This window comes from Myxine glutinosa, chromosome 6 (assembly GCF_964187855.1).
Source record: "Myxine glutinosa chromosome 6, kmMyxGlut1.1, whole genome shotgun sequence".
Lineage (NCBI taxonomy): Eukaryota > Metazoa > Chordata > Myxini > Myxiniformes > Myxinidae > Myxine > Myxine glutinosa.
In genome coordinates this window covers 148,100,773-148,118,222 of record NC_136266.1, presented here as the reverse complement: position 1 = coordinate 148,118,222, position 17,450 = coordinate 148,100,773, and the positions used below count along the sequence as shown (strand labels likewise).

General features: G+C 53.4%; 1 protein-coding gene across 1 annotated transcript in view; it reads left to right on the top strand.

Annotated features, from left to right (window-relative positions):
• LOC137416929 (uncharacterized) overlaps positions 1–17,450 on the top strand; it is a 146,376-nt gene that overhangs the window by 273 nt on the left and 128,653 nt on the right. The window lies entirely within an intron of this gene.

Here is a 17,450-nt window from a genome sequence, read left to right as displayed (position 1 = left end):
CGGATCTCTGACTTGAAAATCACAATAAACCCAGTTTGTAAAAATGTTCGTTTTTCATGAATTATCCACTTTCTAAACTCCCCCCTCACACCTCTCCGCCGAAACTTCCTCCTCACTCCAGCCTTTCAATTCTCGCCCCTCCCCTCCAAATCTCCCCCTTGCCCCTGCCCTTCAAATCTCCCCCCTCCCCCTCTCTTTCAAAAGTATTCTCTCAGCTGCTCCTCTTCAAAGCTCCCCCCCAACCAACCCCTCCCCTTCAAATCTCACCCCCTGATCATCTTTCTCCAATTCCCCCCCCCCCCCCGCTCCCCTCAAAGCTGCCTCTGCCTCCCTTCATCTCCATTCTATCTCATACCTCCACCTCTTCCAGCCTTCTACTTTGCTCTTCCCCCCCCCCCCCCCCCCTAAAACAACCCCTCACTGTGCCTCATTCCATCACCATCAAACCTTTTGTCCTCCTCATCCTTCCCTTTCTCTGAGCTCTTCTGCAATCTCTGACACACGATCAACAGCTCTCCCTACCGCCCCCCTCTCACTCCTCATCTTACCCTACCCCTCCCCTCCCCTGTCCTGTACGCGATGCTCCCCCTCCCTCTTCCTTAACAGAATAGACCTCAAACATCCGGGGCCTTCACTCAAACCTGATTGATCTCTCCTTCCACGTTGCTTCTGACAAACCAGACGTAATTTGCTTAACAGAAACTTTCCTCCAAGATGTCTCGGAATCCTTAATATCTCTCCCTGGTTACTCTCTCCTCCGGGATAATAGACCTGAGCTTTGTCCGGGTGGTGGAGTTGCTGTCTTTATCAAAAGCTCTCTTCCTCACTCTCCCTGCACTGCCCTCTCCCCACCCCACCCCCAGGAGTACCTCTGGCTACGGCTTCATCTCCACTCCCACTTTTGTTCATATGTGTGTGGTGCCATCCACCAAACAGTGATGACTCCATCTACATTTCGCTATCTGATAACATGGACCAAAATCAATCTATGCATCCCAACTCTCTCTTCCTCATATGTGGTGATTTCAACTGTCATCATGCCTGCTTGCTTGGTGTGGGTTCCTCTCTCACCAGCCATGGCGTCTCAGCGAAGGACTTCTGCGACTCATTGGGACTGACACAATCTGTCAATTTCCCGACCCGGATCTCAGTCAACGGAGCAACTTCTCTTCTAGACTTGGTTATGACAAACTTCCCTGCAAATGACTGCTGGTCTTCTTCTGCTCCAATCGGTTCTTCTGATCGGGTGATTGTTGAAGTGGATATCTCTGCCATTCTCAGAGAGCCTCCTCAGCACCGATGAGTCTGGCATTTCTCTCAGGCTGACTGGCACGGTCTTCAAGCAGCCATCAATCATCTGGAATGTTTTCCCATCTCTACTGCCTCTAATATCAACTCTTCCTGGGAATTCTTCCAAAGTAAACTGCTCTCTCTCATGCACAGATTTATCCCATCTCGTCTTCAGTTGTCATACCCTTCCTCCCATCCATTGTACACTGAATCTTGTGGTGAGGCAGTTGCCCTGAAACAACTTGCCTTTGCCTCTTGGAAACTAATCCAACTGAAGGCAATCTCAGTTCCTTCCACCAAACTCAGAACATGTGTGTGTCTACCCTCAGGAGTGCCAGGAAGCACTATCTCTCCACACTCAATACTGAACTCTCAAACCTGTCTCCTTCCTCCAAATCCTGGTAGTGTCTGGTCAAATCTGTTTCTATTGTTTGTTGCAACTCCATCCCCTCCCTTAACTCAAATGTCTACAAAGCTGACTCCGCACGTGACAAAGCAGAATGCCTCAACTCTGTGTTTGCCTCAAAATCTTGTGTCCCAAACCCATATCTCTCTGTGCCCACCTTACCCAGTCAAACCCAGCTGCTCCTGGACTCTGTGTCCTTCTCTCCTGACAAGGTGGAGAAGTTTATGTCAAACCTCGACTCTGATTCTGCAACTAGACCAGACGGCATCAGCCCACGGGTCCCAAAATCCTGCTCTACCCCTCTGTCTCTGTTTTCTTCACCCTCTCTTTTGCTCAATGTCATCTGCCCTCACCTTGGAAATCAGCCAACATTACCGCTTTACACAAAAAATGTGCAAAAACAGATCCTTGCAATGACAGACCAATCAGCCTGCTCCCAATTATCAGCAAAGTCATGGAATCCATCATTGCTTCGGATATCAAATCCTTCCTCTTCTCCAATGGCTTTATCTCTGATCATCAATTTGGTTTCAGACCAGGTCACTCCACTCTGGACATGCTGCTTCTGCTGTCTCAACAACAGATGGAGGTCCTCAATGCCAAACAGGAAATCAGTGCTGTCTGCCTTGACATATCACGTGCCTTCGATACGGTCTGGCACCCAGCTCTGCTCACCAAACGCTCCTCCTATGGTATCCATGGAAATCTCCACGCATGGCTTGCGGACTTCCTCTCTGGTCATAGTCAACATGTGGCCCTGAATGGATTTCTCTCATCTCCCCTTCCTGTTCTGGCTGGAGTTCCCCAAGGTAGTGTTCTGGGCCCTGTGCTTTTTCTGGTCTTCATCAATGAACTCTCCGACTCTGGAAAATCCTCTCTATCGCTTTGCTGATGCCTCCACTCTCTGCCGCTCCATACCTCATCCCTTAGATCGGCAGTCTGCATCCCTCTCGCTCTCTGCAGACCTGGACAAAATCACAGACTGGTCAAACATGTGGAACATGTCTTTCAATCCTCACAAATCTCACACTCTTACTCTGTCTCTCCAAAAAGACTGACTGGACAACCCTCCCATCTACTTTCTCAACAATCCTCTCCAAGAAGTTCTGTCACTCAAGCTTTTGGGTCTCACTATCTGCCATGATCTTTCCTGGGAAAATCACATTTCCAAGCTGGCCTCCAAAGCCAGTCGCCGACTGGGCATCCTCCGTCGTGCGAAGTCCTTCCTTGGCACACCTGAGCTCCTCACCACCTGCAAGGCTTTCATCTACAGCTCAATGGAATACTGCTCTCCCGTCTGGGTTGGTGCTCCTGCCTCACACCGAGCTCGGCTTCACGCTGTTGAAACCAAAGCTTTCAGAATCATTGGAATCTCCTGCGATGAAGCTGATTGTGAGGGCCTTTCAGTCATGCACCGTAGGCAGGTAGGTGGTCTCTCTGTCTTCTACCGACTCCGATCCGGCGTAGCTCCTCCACCTCTATCTGTGCTCTGTCCCCCAAATGTTCCTACAGGTCGCACAAGATCTGCTAGCAACCCTCTTCTGGTGAAATAGCCAAAATCAAGACTCTCTGCACACCTCATTCTTTCATTCCTCTTTTCTCCCACCTCTGAATCAAACTCCTTCACTCTCTTCAATCCCACTTCTCCCTCCAGGTCTTTAAAACAGCTGTGCACCGCCATCTCTTGTCTTCCCCCATCCAAAACCTTGATCTTTTCTACCCCCGTTAATTCACCCCAGATCCACTTTTTTGAAATACCGACTTCTTTCCTGGAAGTCCGAGCAGTGACCATGTGTTTTATGCCTCTCCCAACCCCCCCTCCCATGCCTCCACCCCCCAAGCCCACTCCCTCCCCGATGTCCCTGCTCTCAAATGTTGTACTTGTGTGCTTCCTTCTCTCTCCCCATTTTGTCACCCGCACTCTTTATCATATGTTTTATGTGTCAGTTTGTCTTTTTGTGATTAATCGTAGCTCTTCCATGAGCGTCGATCTTGTATCCAAAAACGCCCCCAAAAAACAACATAATTTTCAACAACGAAACTCTCACCTCGTTCAAAGGTGCGCTTCTTGTCATGATGGCGGCATTCCTTGCCTCAACTCTTGCCAATGGCCTGTGATGATGATGATGATGATGATGATGGTGTGAGTTGGCATGCTCACTCAGCATTGTGCGATGGCTGTATCGGCCAAGGCAGGACCCACAGCGTCGACCACAAACATTGCAGGTATAGACTTGTCCTTGCGGAGATTGACTGTCAGGTTTTCATTTCTTGCCTCCGCTGTCTCTCTCTATCAAGTCTCCCACATTCAAAGTGGCCCAGGCCTTTGCAGAAAATGTTGCGCCAAGCTGACCTGTTTGTGCCCTGATGTTCCCAGGTGACGACTGGAATGGCACAAGACTTGAGTGTAAACGTAAGGACATCCCTATCGCGCCTCCTTTGTCCACCACATGACCTTTTACGAAATTTAAGTTGACCGGAGAAAAGCGCTCTTGGGATTCTGTCACAGTCCATGCGTGTGAGGTGTCCTGACCAGCGAACCTGGGCTTGCATCAGGAAATACTCGATTCTTTGGATCAGACAGCAGTCTAGGATTGAGAAGTTAGGTATTCTGTTTTGCCAGGTGATGCCAAGAATCTTATGATTTATGAAGGCAGCACATATGGAATCGATTGAGAATCCAAGATTTGCTGCAAAGGCCTGGGCCACTTTGAATGCGGGAGATTTGATAGACAGCGGAGGCAAGACATGAAAATCTGACAATGTCAATCTCCGCAAGGACAAGTCTATACCTGCAATGTTTGTGGTCGACGCTGTGGGTCCTGCCTTGGCCGATACAGCCATCGCACAATGCTTCGTGAGCACGCCAACTCACACCATCATCATCATCATCACAGGCCATTGGCAAGTGTGGGGGTAACTGGCGGCAGCCATCATCGGCGGTGTCCTGGCCTGGTTTCCTTTTGACTGTTCTCTTCCGAAGTCCTTGTCAGGGAAGGGAATTATTTAATGTTGCGCTAAGAGCCTGTCTAAATGTCTATGTTGGTGTGTATTGCCATAAGGGACAAAGGTTTGCCTGCCAGGTTTGACACACAGGGGCTATCTTTAATCCCTACTCTATCTAACACTCGAACATCCTGGTATGTCCACAGGTATACTTCTTAACCGACAAACCGCCTAAACACACAGAACTTATTACAGGTAGATTCCCTATCACGACAGTCAGATACCTACCTCCACAGATCTATCTGGCTCTAGATAATGCGTGACCCCACCGACATAACATTATGTAAGATTGTCTCGTCCCTTCGGGAGAGCCGAGGAAATGAGCCAGAGGATTCAACCAAATGGTGAACCTTGTGGCACCCTTTCCTATTTGAGTTGGGTGAGCAGGTGGTCACCACCCAAGTCGTCCGTGAGGACCCACCATTAATACCGAGCTGCTGGACAAGGAGAGACAAAAGTGAGATCGAGAGGAGAGGATTGCCCAGAGGATGGATTGACAAAAGTCCCACCACCATCATTTAAAAGCACCAAGTGATGCTCATCAATTATATTCTCAACACAAACCCCATTGCTGTCCATACGTTTGGAACCCCAAAGGGTTTTGTGAGTGTTAAAATCACCGCACCAGAGGGTTGGCCCTTCACACCTGCGTAAAACCGACTGAAGAGCATGAGCACTCAGTGGTTGGCATGGTTGAAGAAAATAACTATAATTGTAGAAATTAACTCGGTCATACTGGAGCTGGGGATTGCGACCACATTCCATTCCAGAATGTTGGAGCTTTCACTCAACCCACAGGAATGAGTTGGCGAATTCCCCCATTTGTTGCCGTTTTAGTCTTGGCAACTTTCGAGACTCACTCGGTGGAGGACAATTTATCTTGGATCTTAATCTGTTGAATTTGTGTGGCTCTTTGATATACCGCACATCCCCTAAAGGTTGCGCTGTGATCCACCATTACATTTACCACAGTGTAGTTTACCCATAGGAGCAGGGGCAGTATGACCGATCTTTTGGTCCTTGTAGCATCTTAAGGGAGACGGAATGTAAACACGCTCTGTGAAGGTCGAATATCCCATGAAGATTTTCGACGGGATGGAAGAGGAGGTACAGGACAGAAGCACCGAGGTGGTGTAAACCTCAACCCCATCCCTGAACGTGGTGAGACCCCGAACATGGACAACTGCACTGTCCGCGAAGTGTCACTTAATTTCATCAATTTCCATAGACGGATCCACCCCATGGATTACTCCGGGGCTCAACCTCATCCACCGCATGGATTACTCCAGGGCTCAACCTCATCTACTCCGTGGATTACTCCGGGGCTCAACCTCATCTACCCCATGGATTACTCCGGGGCTCTCCCTCATCTACCCCATGGATTACTCCGGGGCTCTCCCTCATCTACCCCATGGATTACTCCGGGGCTCTCTCTCACCTACCCCATGGATGACTCCGGGGCTCTCCCTCATCTATCCCATGGATTACTCCGGGGCTCAACCTCATCTACCGCATGGATTACTCCAGGGCTCAACCTCATCCACCGCATGGATTACTCCGGGGCTCAACCTCATCTACCCCATGGATTACTCTGGGGCTCAACCTCATCTACCCCATGGATTACTCCGGGGCTCAACCTCATCCACCGCATGGATTACTCCGGGGCTCAACCTCATCTACCCCATGGATTACTCCGGGGCTCAACCTCATCTACCCCATGGATTACTCCGGGGCTCTCCCTCATCTACGCCATGGATTACTCCAGGGCTCAACCTCATCTACCTCTTGGTTTACCCAGGAGCTCTCCCTCATCTACCCCATGAATTACTCTGGGGCTCTCCCTCATCTACCCCATGGATTACTCCGGAGCTCTTCCTCATCCACTGCATGGATTACTCCGGGGCTCTCCCTCATCTACCCCATGGATTACTCCGGGGTTCTCCCTCATCTACCCCATGGATTACTCCGGGGCTCTCCCTCATCTACCCCATGGATTACTCCGGGGCTCTCCCTCATCTACCCCATGGATTACTCCGGGGCTCTCCCTCATCTACCCCATGGATTACTCCGGGGCTCTCCCTCATCTACCCCATGGATTACTCCGGGGCTCTCCCTCATCTACCCCATGGATTACTCCGGGGCTCTCCGTCATCTACCCCATGGATTACTCCGGGGCTCTCCCTCATCTACCCCATGGATTACTCCGCGGCTCTCCCTCATCGACCTCGGAAATTGACATGAAACCCGAACCTCATCAAAGTGGGACCCTCTCAACATCTCGTCTCGTCCAACTAATAGGAAAAGCTGATGAAGTGATGAACACACCGCAGCACTTGGATCGGGATCTCATAATTTTAAAATAGATTCTTCATCATTGAGAGATCGGAGAAAAACTGATATGAAGCACTATATCTCAAAAACTTGTGGAAGGATTATAACAAAACTTGGTTGATGAGTTGGAGAAGTGACAAGAGCAAGCGATTCGATTTTGGTTCAAGTGGGATCTGCGCTATTGGTGTCCGTTCTAACAAAACAGAAACTGTTCACCTGGTGCAGGTATGCTCTCCACCGATCAGCGTGTTGGTGAATTTCCGGATGTTTCGTGATTGCTGGGAAAGGATGATGATGTAAGATTGCAAACGGAAGGGAATTCTGAGAGAGATTGTACATAAACCTTGAATAAACGGTCTTGTACATAACAGTCAGTGCCATTGTTTAGCATTTATTGAACGACACAACATTGGCAACAAGGATGGGGAAATTTTCGATTACCTCACCGGTGCCATTTTTGGCTTTACCGGGCGAACCGCCCATTCCATGGCCGAGGTGGTTGTCGTCCTTTCATACATACCTGCTTGCAATGAATCTGCAAGACGTGGAAGATTCACGGAGACGTCCTTTGCTTATACACTGCCTGGGCATGGAGGGTCAACGCATTTTCTTGACGCTGGGTCCTGCACCCACCTATGCTGCAGCCACTGCCATGCTTGCTGCACATTTCTTGCTCTTGCGCCCTCTGGTGTCTGGGCGGGTTGTCTCGTCTGCCGCCGGCCATGCTTGGACCACAAGGCCAGAGACCCGGTGAGTCAATTCTCGAATACATTTCTACATTGAGAGAATGAGCACTTCCTTGTAAATTTGGTGCACGTCACGACGAGATAATTCGAGATCAACTGATTGAGGAAACATCGAGTGTATAAGTGAAGGTGAGACTTTTACTCGAATCTGATGTCCTAACCTTGACTCAAGCCATAAAGATAGCCAGTCAAGTGGAAGCAGCTTACCACGGTGCACAAAAACCGGAACACTCTCACCTGCTACAGCTTCAGATTGCGCAGTTCAGGGAATTCGGCAAACTCTCACACCAGATGCCACGGAGCTCACGGTGCAACATACGCAGTGGCATCCCACACGTTCTGCACTGCATTGCCAAAACTGTGGGTCCACCAGGCACGTGTCCAGGGCTGCTAATTGTCCTGCCAAAGGCCAACGGCGCTGAAATTGTGGAAATTTAACCACTTTGCCAGGTGGTGTCGCTCCACCTCAACACAAGCAACCGTTCAACCACAGACCTCGTGTACTGCGCAGGCCAAAATCAATACTGTTGTGGCGGACACGAAAGCTCACTGGCGCGAGGGCATCATTCCGCGCACCAAGTGGGTGGCGGCCACGCCCGAGGGGTAGGCGTGGCCGCGGGATATACACCGGGCGTGCAGCCCGGAACGCTCCAGTGTTACACTGGATCTCTTGAATAAAGACTCTTACAACTTACCGCGTTGTCCGCTTCCTCCTTGCTTACAAGCAGCGTGCGTAACACCGCGCTTCATTGGTGACCTCCGACATTCTGGTCAGCCGTCACTGACCACCCGAACCCGCCACAGCCATGGCAACCAACGCGGTAGCGATAAAGCTCCCCGAGTTCTGAGAAGCTCAGGCGGAGATCTGGTTCCTGCAGGCCAAAGCCCAGTTCAGGCTTCGAGGCATCACGGCGGATGAGACACGCTACTGCCACGTGGTCGCCTCCCTCGGGGCCGGCGCGGCCGCCCGTGTCGTGTCGGTCCTGAGGAACCCACCGGCCGACGACAGGTACGAGGCGATCAAGCGTCTCCTCCTCGCCACGTTCGGCCTCACGGTGGATGCACAGGCCGATTGCCTCTTGGACCTCCCCGAGCTCGGTGACACGCGACCGTCGGTCCGAATGGACCATATGCTGTCGCTCATGGGCGACGAAACCCCGAACGCTCTATTCCGGGCGTTATTTCGACGCCAGCTGCCGGCACGAGTACGCCTCGCGTTGGCCGGTTCCGCGACAATGGAACCCCGTGTGCTCGCGGCCGAGGCCGACAAGTTCTACGTGGCTTTGGACACGCAGGCGAGTTTCGGTGCAGCCGTAGCGGCTCCCGAGCCCGAAACTGCTGCGGGTGCCCACCCCTACTACGCGACGCACCGCGTAGCCGCTGAACCTCCTGCGGGTGCCCACCCCTACTCCGAGGGGCGCCTCGTGACGGCCGCCACGCCCCGCCCACCACCACCGCGGAAACCGTGGCCTCCGGCTTCGCCACAAACCTGGTGTCATTTCCACGCTAGGTTCGGCCACGAGGTTCGGCAATGTCGCCCGCCGTGCTCATTCGGCAGTTCGGGAAACGCCCGGGCCGGCCCTCGGTAGTGGCACTGAGCGCCGGCCGATTAAACAGCCTCCTGTACATAACGGACACCTTATCCGGGCACCGTTACCTGTGCGACACGGGAGCGCAGGTGAGTGTCGTTCCCGCCGGTACGTCCGACAAGCAGACCGCGGGCCGGGGTCCCGCTCTGCTTGCTGCCAACGGTACGCCCATTCACACATACGGAAAACGCTGCCTTTCTCTGCGGTTCGGAGGGCAGGTTTTCCGATGGTCGTTCGTGACTGCCGATGTGCCTATGGCACTGCTCGGCGCGGACTTCCTCTGTGCCAATGGCCTGTTGGTCGACGTAAAGCACAGAAGGCTTGTCCAGGCTGAGACGTTCAGCTCGCTCGCTTGCGCGCTGCCCGCCTCGTTGAGCAGATCACGGAGCGGCTCATCGAGCGGCTCGCCGAGCGGCTTGCTGAGCGGTTTGGTTCCGGCCAGGTTCATCTGCACGCTTCTGGCAGCGGACGAATTCACCCGCCTCCTCGCCCGTTTCCCGGCCCTCACGAGGCCCACCTTCTCGGCGGGGACCGTCAATCACGGGGTGGAACATCACATCCCCACCGCCGGGCCACCAGTCTATGTCCTGGCACGCCGCCTCGAGCCGACGAAGCTCGCGGTTGCTAAAGCCGAGTTTGCTACGCTGGAGCGGCTCGGCATCGTGCGGCGCTCCGAGAGTGCTTTGACGTCGCCGCTCCACATCGTGCCCAAGCCCGGCGGGGGATGGCGACCGTGCGGGGACTACCGCCGTCTCAACGACGCCACCACCCCCGACCGCTACCCCGTCCCCAATATTCAGGACTTTTCCGCCCGCTTGGCGAATATGTCCTTCTTCTCGAAGGTGGACCTCATACGCGGTTACCACCAGGTCCCCTTCAGGCCGGAGGACATCCCGAAGACGGCTGTCATCACGCCGTTCGGTCTTTTCGAATTTCTTCGGATGCCCTTCGGTTTGAAGAATGCGGCTCAGGTGTTCCAGCGCCTCATGGACAGCGTCTTGCGCGACTTGGATTTCGTCTACGTCTATCTGGATGACATCCTCGTCGCAAGCGCGTCCCGCGAAGAGCACCTCCACCATCTCCGCATGCTCTTCGAACGCCTGGGCCAGCACGGCCTGATCGTGAACCCCGCCAAGTGCCGGTTCGGTGTCACTGAAATCGACTTTTTGGGGCACCGCATCACCAGGCACGGGGCCGTCCCCCTACCGGCCAAGGTGGAGGCGGTGAAGGGGTTTCCGCGCCCCCGCAACGATCGGGGGGCTCCAGGAGTTCCTGGGCATTGTAAACTTTTACCATCGGTTCCTGCCCCGCATCGCCCAGCTCCTGCGCCCCCTGCATGAGGCCCTCCGAGGGAAGCCGGGCAAAGGTGACGTCACCTGGACCGAGCAGATGGACGCGGCGTTCGTGGGTGCATAGCTCACCTTGGCTAACGCCATCATGCTCACGCACCCGGCGCCCGATGCACCGATCGCCCTCACCACCGACGCCTCGGACTACGTGGTGGGCGCGGTGCACGAGCAATGGGTGCGTGGAGCTTGGCAACCGCTGGCGATCTTCAGCCGGCAGCTTCGCCCGCCCGAATGCCGGTACAGTACCTTCGACCGCGAGTTGCTCGGGCTCCACCTGGCGGTCAGGCACTTCCGCCATCTGCTCGAGGGCCGTGCGTTCACGGCCTTCGTCGACCACAAGCCACTGGTGTTCGCGATGGGCAAGGTCGCCGAGCCGTGGTCGGCCCGGCAGCAGCGTCACCTCTCGGCCGTGTCCGAATACACGACGGACATCCGGCATGTCGCGGGGAAGGAGAACCCGGTGGCGGATTGCCTTTCCCGGTCCGTTGCCCACGCGGTCCACCTCGGCATCGACTATGCCCGGATGGCGGCGGACCAGGCCACCGACCCTGATGTCCAGGCCTTGCAGACCGCCGTTACGGGCCTCTGCGTCACCGAGGTGCCGTTCAACGGCGCGGGCACGGCCCTCTGGTGCGACGTCTCCCTCGGGCGGCCTCGCCCCATCGTGCCCGCGGGCTGGCAGCGCCAGATTTTCGACGCCATCCACGGCCTGTCCCACCCGGGCACGAGGGCCTCCGAGAGGTTGATCGCCGACAAGTTTGTCTGGCATGGCCTCCGGAAGGCCGTCCTCGGCTGGGCCAGGACGTGCCTCGCGTGCCAGCGCGCGAAGGAGCACCGACACACCCAGGCCCCATTGGCCCCGTTTGCGGTGCCGGAACATCAGTTTGACCACGTTCACGTGGACCTGGTGGGACCTCTTCCCCCCCTCGCGGGGTTTCACCCATGTCCTGACCATGATGGACCGCACCACCCAGTGGCCGGAGGCCGTGCCTTTGGCGTCAATGACGGCGGCGGGCGTCGCGCAGGCGTTCATCGCCACCTGGGTCGCCCGGTTCGGCGCCCCCTCGGACATCTCGGAGCGGAGCTCTGGGGGGCGGTCGCGCGGGGGCTTGGGGTCCAGCTGCACCGCACCACGGCCTACCACCCCCAGGCTAACGGCCTGCGCGAGCGGTTCCACCGCTCGTTGAAGGCCGCGCTCCGGGCGACCCTCCGCGACGGCGGCTGGGTCGACAGGCTCCCCTGGGTGCTGCTGGGCCTCCGGACGGCGCCCAAGGACGACCTGCGCGCATCGCGGCGGTGTTGGTCTTCGGGCAACCGCTGCGGGTGCCGGGCGAGTTCCTCCCCGACTCCACGGCACCATGGTCCGCGGCGCAGGAGCGCTCCGCGCTGCAGGAGACCGCCCAGAGGTTCGCCCCAGTGCCCACGGCGCACCACGGGCACCCACCTACGCACGTCGCCCCGGAGCTTCACACCGCGGAGTACGTCTTCGTCCGGCACGATGCCCACCGGACATCACTGCGGCCCCCGTACGACGGGCCTTTCCGCGTGCTGTCGACCGGGGTGAAACATTTCACCTTGGACATCGGCGGCACTTCTGACCGTGTCTCCATAGACCGCCTCAAGCCGGCCCACCTCGAAGTGGACCACCCACCGCCGGTGGCTCGGCCCCCGCGTCGGGGCCGCCCCCCGGCGGGCGGACCCCCGGCACCGCCCGGCACCGCCGGCACGCCGCCCCCCGAGCCTGCACCCATCCCGGGTGCAGCCGGAGGCATCCCAGCTGGCATCCCTGCACCCCGGACGCCGCCAGTCGCCAGAGGGCGCTTCGGCCGGGTCATCCGTTTGCCCCGCAAACTGGCCCTCCAGGTGCGCGGGAATTCTGGGGGGGCGCGTGTGGCGGACACGAAAGCTCACTGGCGCAAGGGCATCATTCCGCGCACCAAGTGGGCGGCAGCCACGCCCGAGGGGTAGGTGTGGCCGCGGGATATACACCGGGTGCGCAGCCCAGAACGCTCCAGTGTTACAGTGGAGCTCTTGAATAAAGACTCTTACAACTTACCGCGTTGTCCGCTTCCTCCTTGCTTACAAGCAGCGCGCGTAACACCGCGCTTCACTGTCCTTTTTTTTTTGTTGTTGTATACAAGATCGAGGCTCGTGAAAGAGCTTAACATTAATCACACAAAAATTCAAACCGACACACAAAACAAAAAACAAGGGGAGCGGCAGACAAGATGGGGAGAGAGGGGGAAGGACACAAACACAACATTTGAGGGCAGGGACATCGGGAGGCCTTGGGGGGAGGTGGGAGAGGTATAAAACATATGAACACTGCAAGGACTCGGGTGAATTAGCGGTGGTAGAAAAGATCAAGGTTTTGGATGGGGGAAGATAAGAGATGGTGGTGAACAGCTGTTTTAAAGACCTGGAGGGAGGAGTGGGATTGAAGGGAGTGGGGGAGTTTGTTCCAGAGGCGGGAGAAAGGGGAATGAAAGAGTGAAGGTGAGCAGAGAGCCTGGATTTTGGCAGTTTAACCATAAGAGGGTTGCAGGCAGATCTTGTGCGACCTGAAGGAATATTGGGGGGACAGAGCACAGAGAGAGCTGGGGGAGCAAGGCTGGAGAGGAGTCGGTAGAAGACAGAAAGACCACCAACCTGCCTGCGGTGAGTGAGTGAAAGGCCCTCGGAGTTAACTTCATCGCAGGAGATTCCAATGATTCTGAAAGCTTTGGCCTAAACAGCGTGAAGCCGAGCCAGATGTGAGGCAGGAGCACTAGCCCAGAGGGGGGAACAGTATTCCATTGAGCTGCGGATGAAAGCCTTGTATGTGGAGAAGAGCTCAGGTGTGCCAAGGAAGGACTTCGCACGATGGAGGATGCCCAGTCTGCGACTGGCTTTGGAGGCCAGCTTGGAAATGTGGTTTTCCCAAGAAAGATCATGGCAGATAGTGAGACCCAAAAGCTTGAGCGACAGAACTTCTTGGAGAGGATTGTTCAGAAAGTATATGGGAGGGTTTTCCAGTCGGTCTTTTCGGAGAGACATCGTAAGAGTGTGAGATTTCTCAGGATTGAAAGACATGTTCCACTTGTTTGACCAGTCTGTGATTTTGTCCAGGTCGGCAGAGAGTGAGGAGGCTGCAGACTGCCGATCTGAGGGATGAGGAATGGAGCGGCAGATAGTGGAGTCATCAGCAAAGCGATAGAGAGGATTTTCCAGAAAGTCAGAGAGATCATTGATGAAGACCAGAAATAGCACAGGGCCCAGAACACTATCTTTAGTGGGGCAGCTTAGCCCAAATATTCAAAAGAATTGTGCATTTTGTGATACAAGCACCAAATTTGGCACAAATGTACATTAATATGTTGCGAACATTTTCAGATATTGGGCCACTTGAAATTCTCTATTTATGTCCGCCATATTGGATTTCAAAATGGCCGCCACTTGAAATCTACATTTGCTATTATCTCTGGACGTAATGCAGCTATTGACTTGATTCTGGTATCTAAATGTATGTTTTTGGGGGCAAGGAATCCAATGGTACCAATTTCAACTTAATATTATCTATCACAGTCTGTTATATAATTTTATTTGGAAATTATCTAGGCAAATATTGGATTCAACACAATACTTTGAAAAGAATGTCTTAGTTCTGTAAATATAAATAAATAAATAAACTATACTAAATCACTAGTAACAACTCAGACAAGCTCATATATACTGGCAGTCTAAAATATAAATTCATATCCCATTAGGAAACAAAGTGACCCATTCATTTGTGTTTTTCATATGCTCCTCTGTGTTGCAGTAGAATTGCACGTTGCACGCACTTTTGCACGCACTACCGTTGCACGTAGAATCGCCAAACTTTACACACATATTTGTTTGCCCTGAAATAGACTGTGCCCAATTTTTAACTCTCTCGGCCCAAGGCCTCCATTATGACGTCATGATTCGATAATTCGTTAAGTACAAAACTTCATCTGATCAAGATGCAATTTCTTGAGCGACATGACAGCATAAACTGGTGGAGAAAAAAAATAATGGATGGTTGCGGGACCAGAAGTTGCCAGGGTGATCGAAGAATTCCAGGATGGGAACCAACACTGGAGACGGCAAACAGCAGACACACGTCATCATGATCAGACGCCAAATGTACAGGCCTCATTTGTGAAAGATGTTCGCTCTCTCGTCGGTGTCATAGAGGAGATGGGCAACCCATTCGAGGAGGAGAGTCAGGATGTAGTCAAACTGGACACAAAGGAGATCGCAGATCCTGCTGCTGTGGAGACCGTGATGAATGCCAAGAGGATTGGCCAAGAGCAGTTCGAGGCTTTCACCAGAGAGTGTCTGTTGGACAGAACAAAGGCAGTGGACGCACCCATTCCTCGTAACAAGCTGAAGGTGTTCAGCACTTCCACTCCAAGAAGCCAGAGCAAAGGTCAGCAACAGCTCGCCTCCATCAAGAATGACCGTGAACTCTTCGCACGCCTGTACATTGGCTGCCAGACGAGGGATGGAAACCTTGAGGAGTTCTTTTGTCACGAGAATCAGGCATGTCCTCCTGCATTGTCTGATGGTGGAAGCCTCTGCACTGGTACCAAGAGTGATCTCCTCACATGCTTGGAAGAAGTCTCCGACGCAAAGACAGAGACTCCTGTCACGACCTGTATTGTGCTTGATGGAGCAGCCATCGTCCAGATGCTGAAGCCGGCTGCATCAAAGACCTTTGAAGAGTATGCACAACAGATCTTCATCCTATATATGTCCACGAAGCTGCAAACAGTGTCACGCCTGGATCTGGTCTGGGATACTTACCTTGCTGATTCACTGAAAGGTAGTACACGTGCAAAGCGGGGACAAGGTGTGCGGAGACGTGTGGTGGCTGCCGCAGCCATACCAGGAAACTGGCAGAACTTCCTACGAGTGGACAGCAACAAGACCGAGCTGTTCAGGTTCCTCTCAGCAGCTCTCATGGAATGGTTTGACCAGGAGGACAAGCAACTCGTCATTACTGATGGAGAGGCAGTGCTCAGCAAGCCACTACTGCCAGATCTGACCTCACTCGCCCCATGTAACCATGAAGAGGATGACAGTCGGATGTTGCTGCATGCATCTCACGCAGTCCAGCATGGACACCATGCAATACTCATCCGGACTGTAGACACCGATGTTGTGGTGCTGGAAGTGTCCCTGGCACAGGAGTTGCAACCAGAAGACAAACTGTGGCTGGCATTCGGAACAGGCCAGATTTCCGATACCTAGCAGCACACGAAATAGCAGCTGGATTGGGACGAGAGAAGGCTCGTGCACTGCCAATGTTCCACGCTCTAACTGGATGCGACACTGTGTCTAGTTTTCATAGACATGGCAAGAACACTGCGTGGGCAGTCTGGACGGTACTGCCAGAACTCACTGAGGCGCTGCTGCTGCTGTCCTCTGCACCTCGTGACATACCAGACGATGCAATGCGCATCATCGAGAGGTTCGTGATCCTGTTGTATGATCGAACCAGCAAATGCACAGACATTGACAAGGCCAGGAGGAAACTCTTCGCAAGGAAGAACAATGTGCAGCTCATCCCTCCAACGAAGGCAGCTCTGGAGGAACATGTCAAGAGGGCAGTGTATCAAGGTGGACATGTGTGGGGTCAGATACTGCTGCCAGCACCAGAGCTCCCTCCACCAACCAACTGGGGTTGGTCAAGGACTGGAGAAGGACAGTACACACCTTACTGGACCAGGCTAACTGAGGCAGCTCACAGCTGCATTGAGCTGGTTTCTTGCAAGTGCAAGAAAGGGTGTGTGAGGCGCTGCAAGTGCAAAAAGGCTGCTCTTCAGTGCACAGCCCTCTGTGTGTGTGAAGGGGACTGCACATGACGATGAGTCAACAACATACATGTACTTGTGCCAATGCTGAACTTGTTAACATGACACTGTTTATGTACACGTATCTTCAGTACCGGTATATACCTAGCCTCAGATACCAGTACACCTAGCCTCAAATACTAGACCATGTAGCATGTCAGTATTATACCTAAGACATTTACAGAACTAAGACATTCTTTTCAAAGTATTGTGTTGAATCCAATATTTGCCTAGATAATTTCCAAATAAAATTATATAACAGACTGTGATAGATAATATTAAGTTGAAATTGGTACCATTGGATTCCTTGCCCCCAAAAACATACATTTAGATACCAGAATCAAGTCAATAGCTGCATTACGTCCAGAGATAATAGCAAATGTAGATTTCAAGTGGCGGCCATTTTGAAATCCAATATGGCGGACATAAAGAGAGAATTTCAAGTGGCCCAATATCTGAAAATGTTCGCAACATATTAATGTACATTTGTGCCAAATTTGGTGCTTGTATCACAAAATGCACAACAGGTTTGCTATGCTGCTACACTACTTGGGGAACTCCAGCCAGAACAGGCAGGGGAGATGAGAGAAATCCATTCAGGGCCACACGTTGCCTACGACCAGAGAGGAAGTCCGCAAGCCATGAGTGGAGATTTCCATCGATACCACAGGAAGAGAGTTTGGTGAGCAGAGCTGGATGACAGACCGTATCGAAGGCACGTGATATGTCAAGTGAGACAGCTCTGATTTCCTGTTTGGCATTGAGGACCTCCATCCATTGTTGAGACAGCAGAAGCATCATGTCCAGAGTAGAATGACCTGATCTGAATCCAAATTGATGATCGGAGATCAAGCCATTGGAGAAGAGGAAGGATT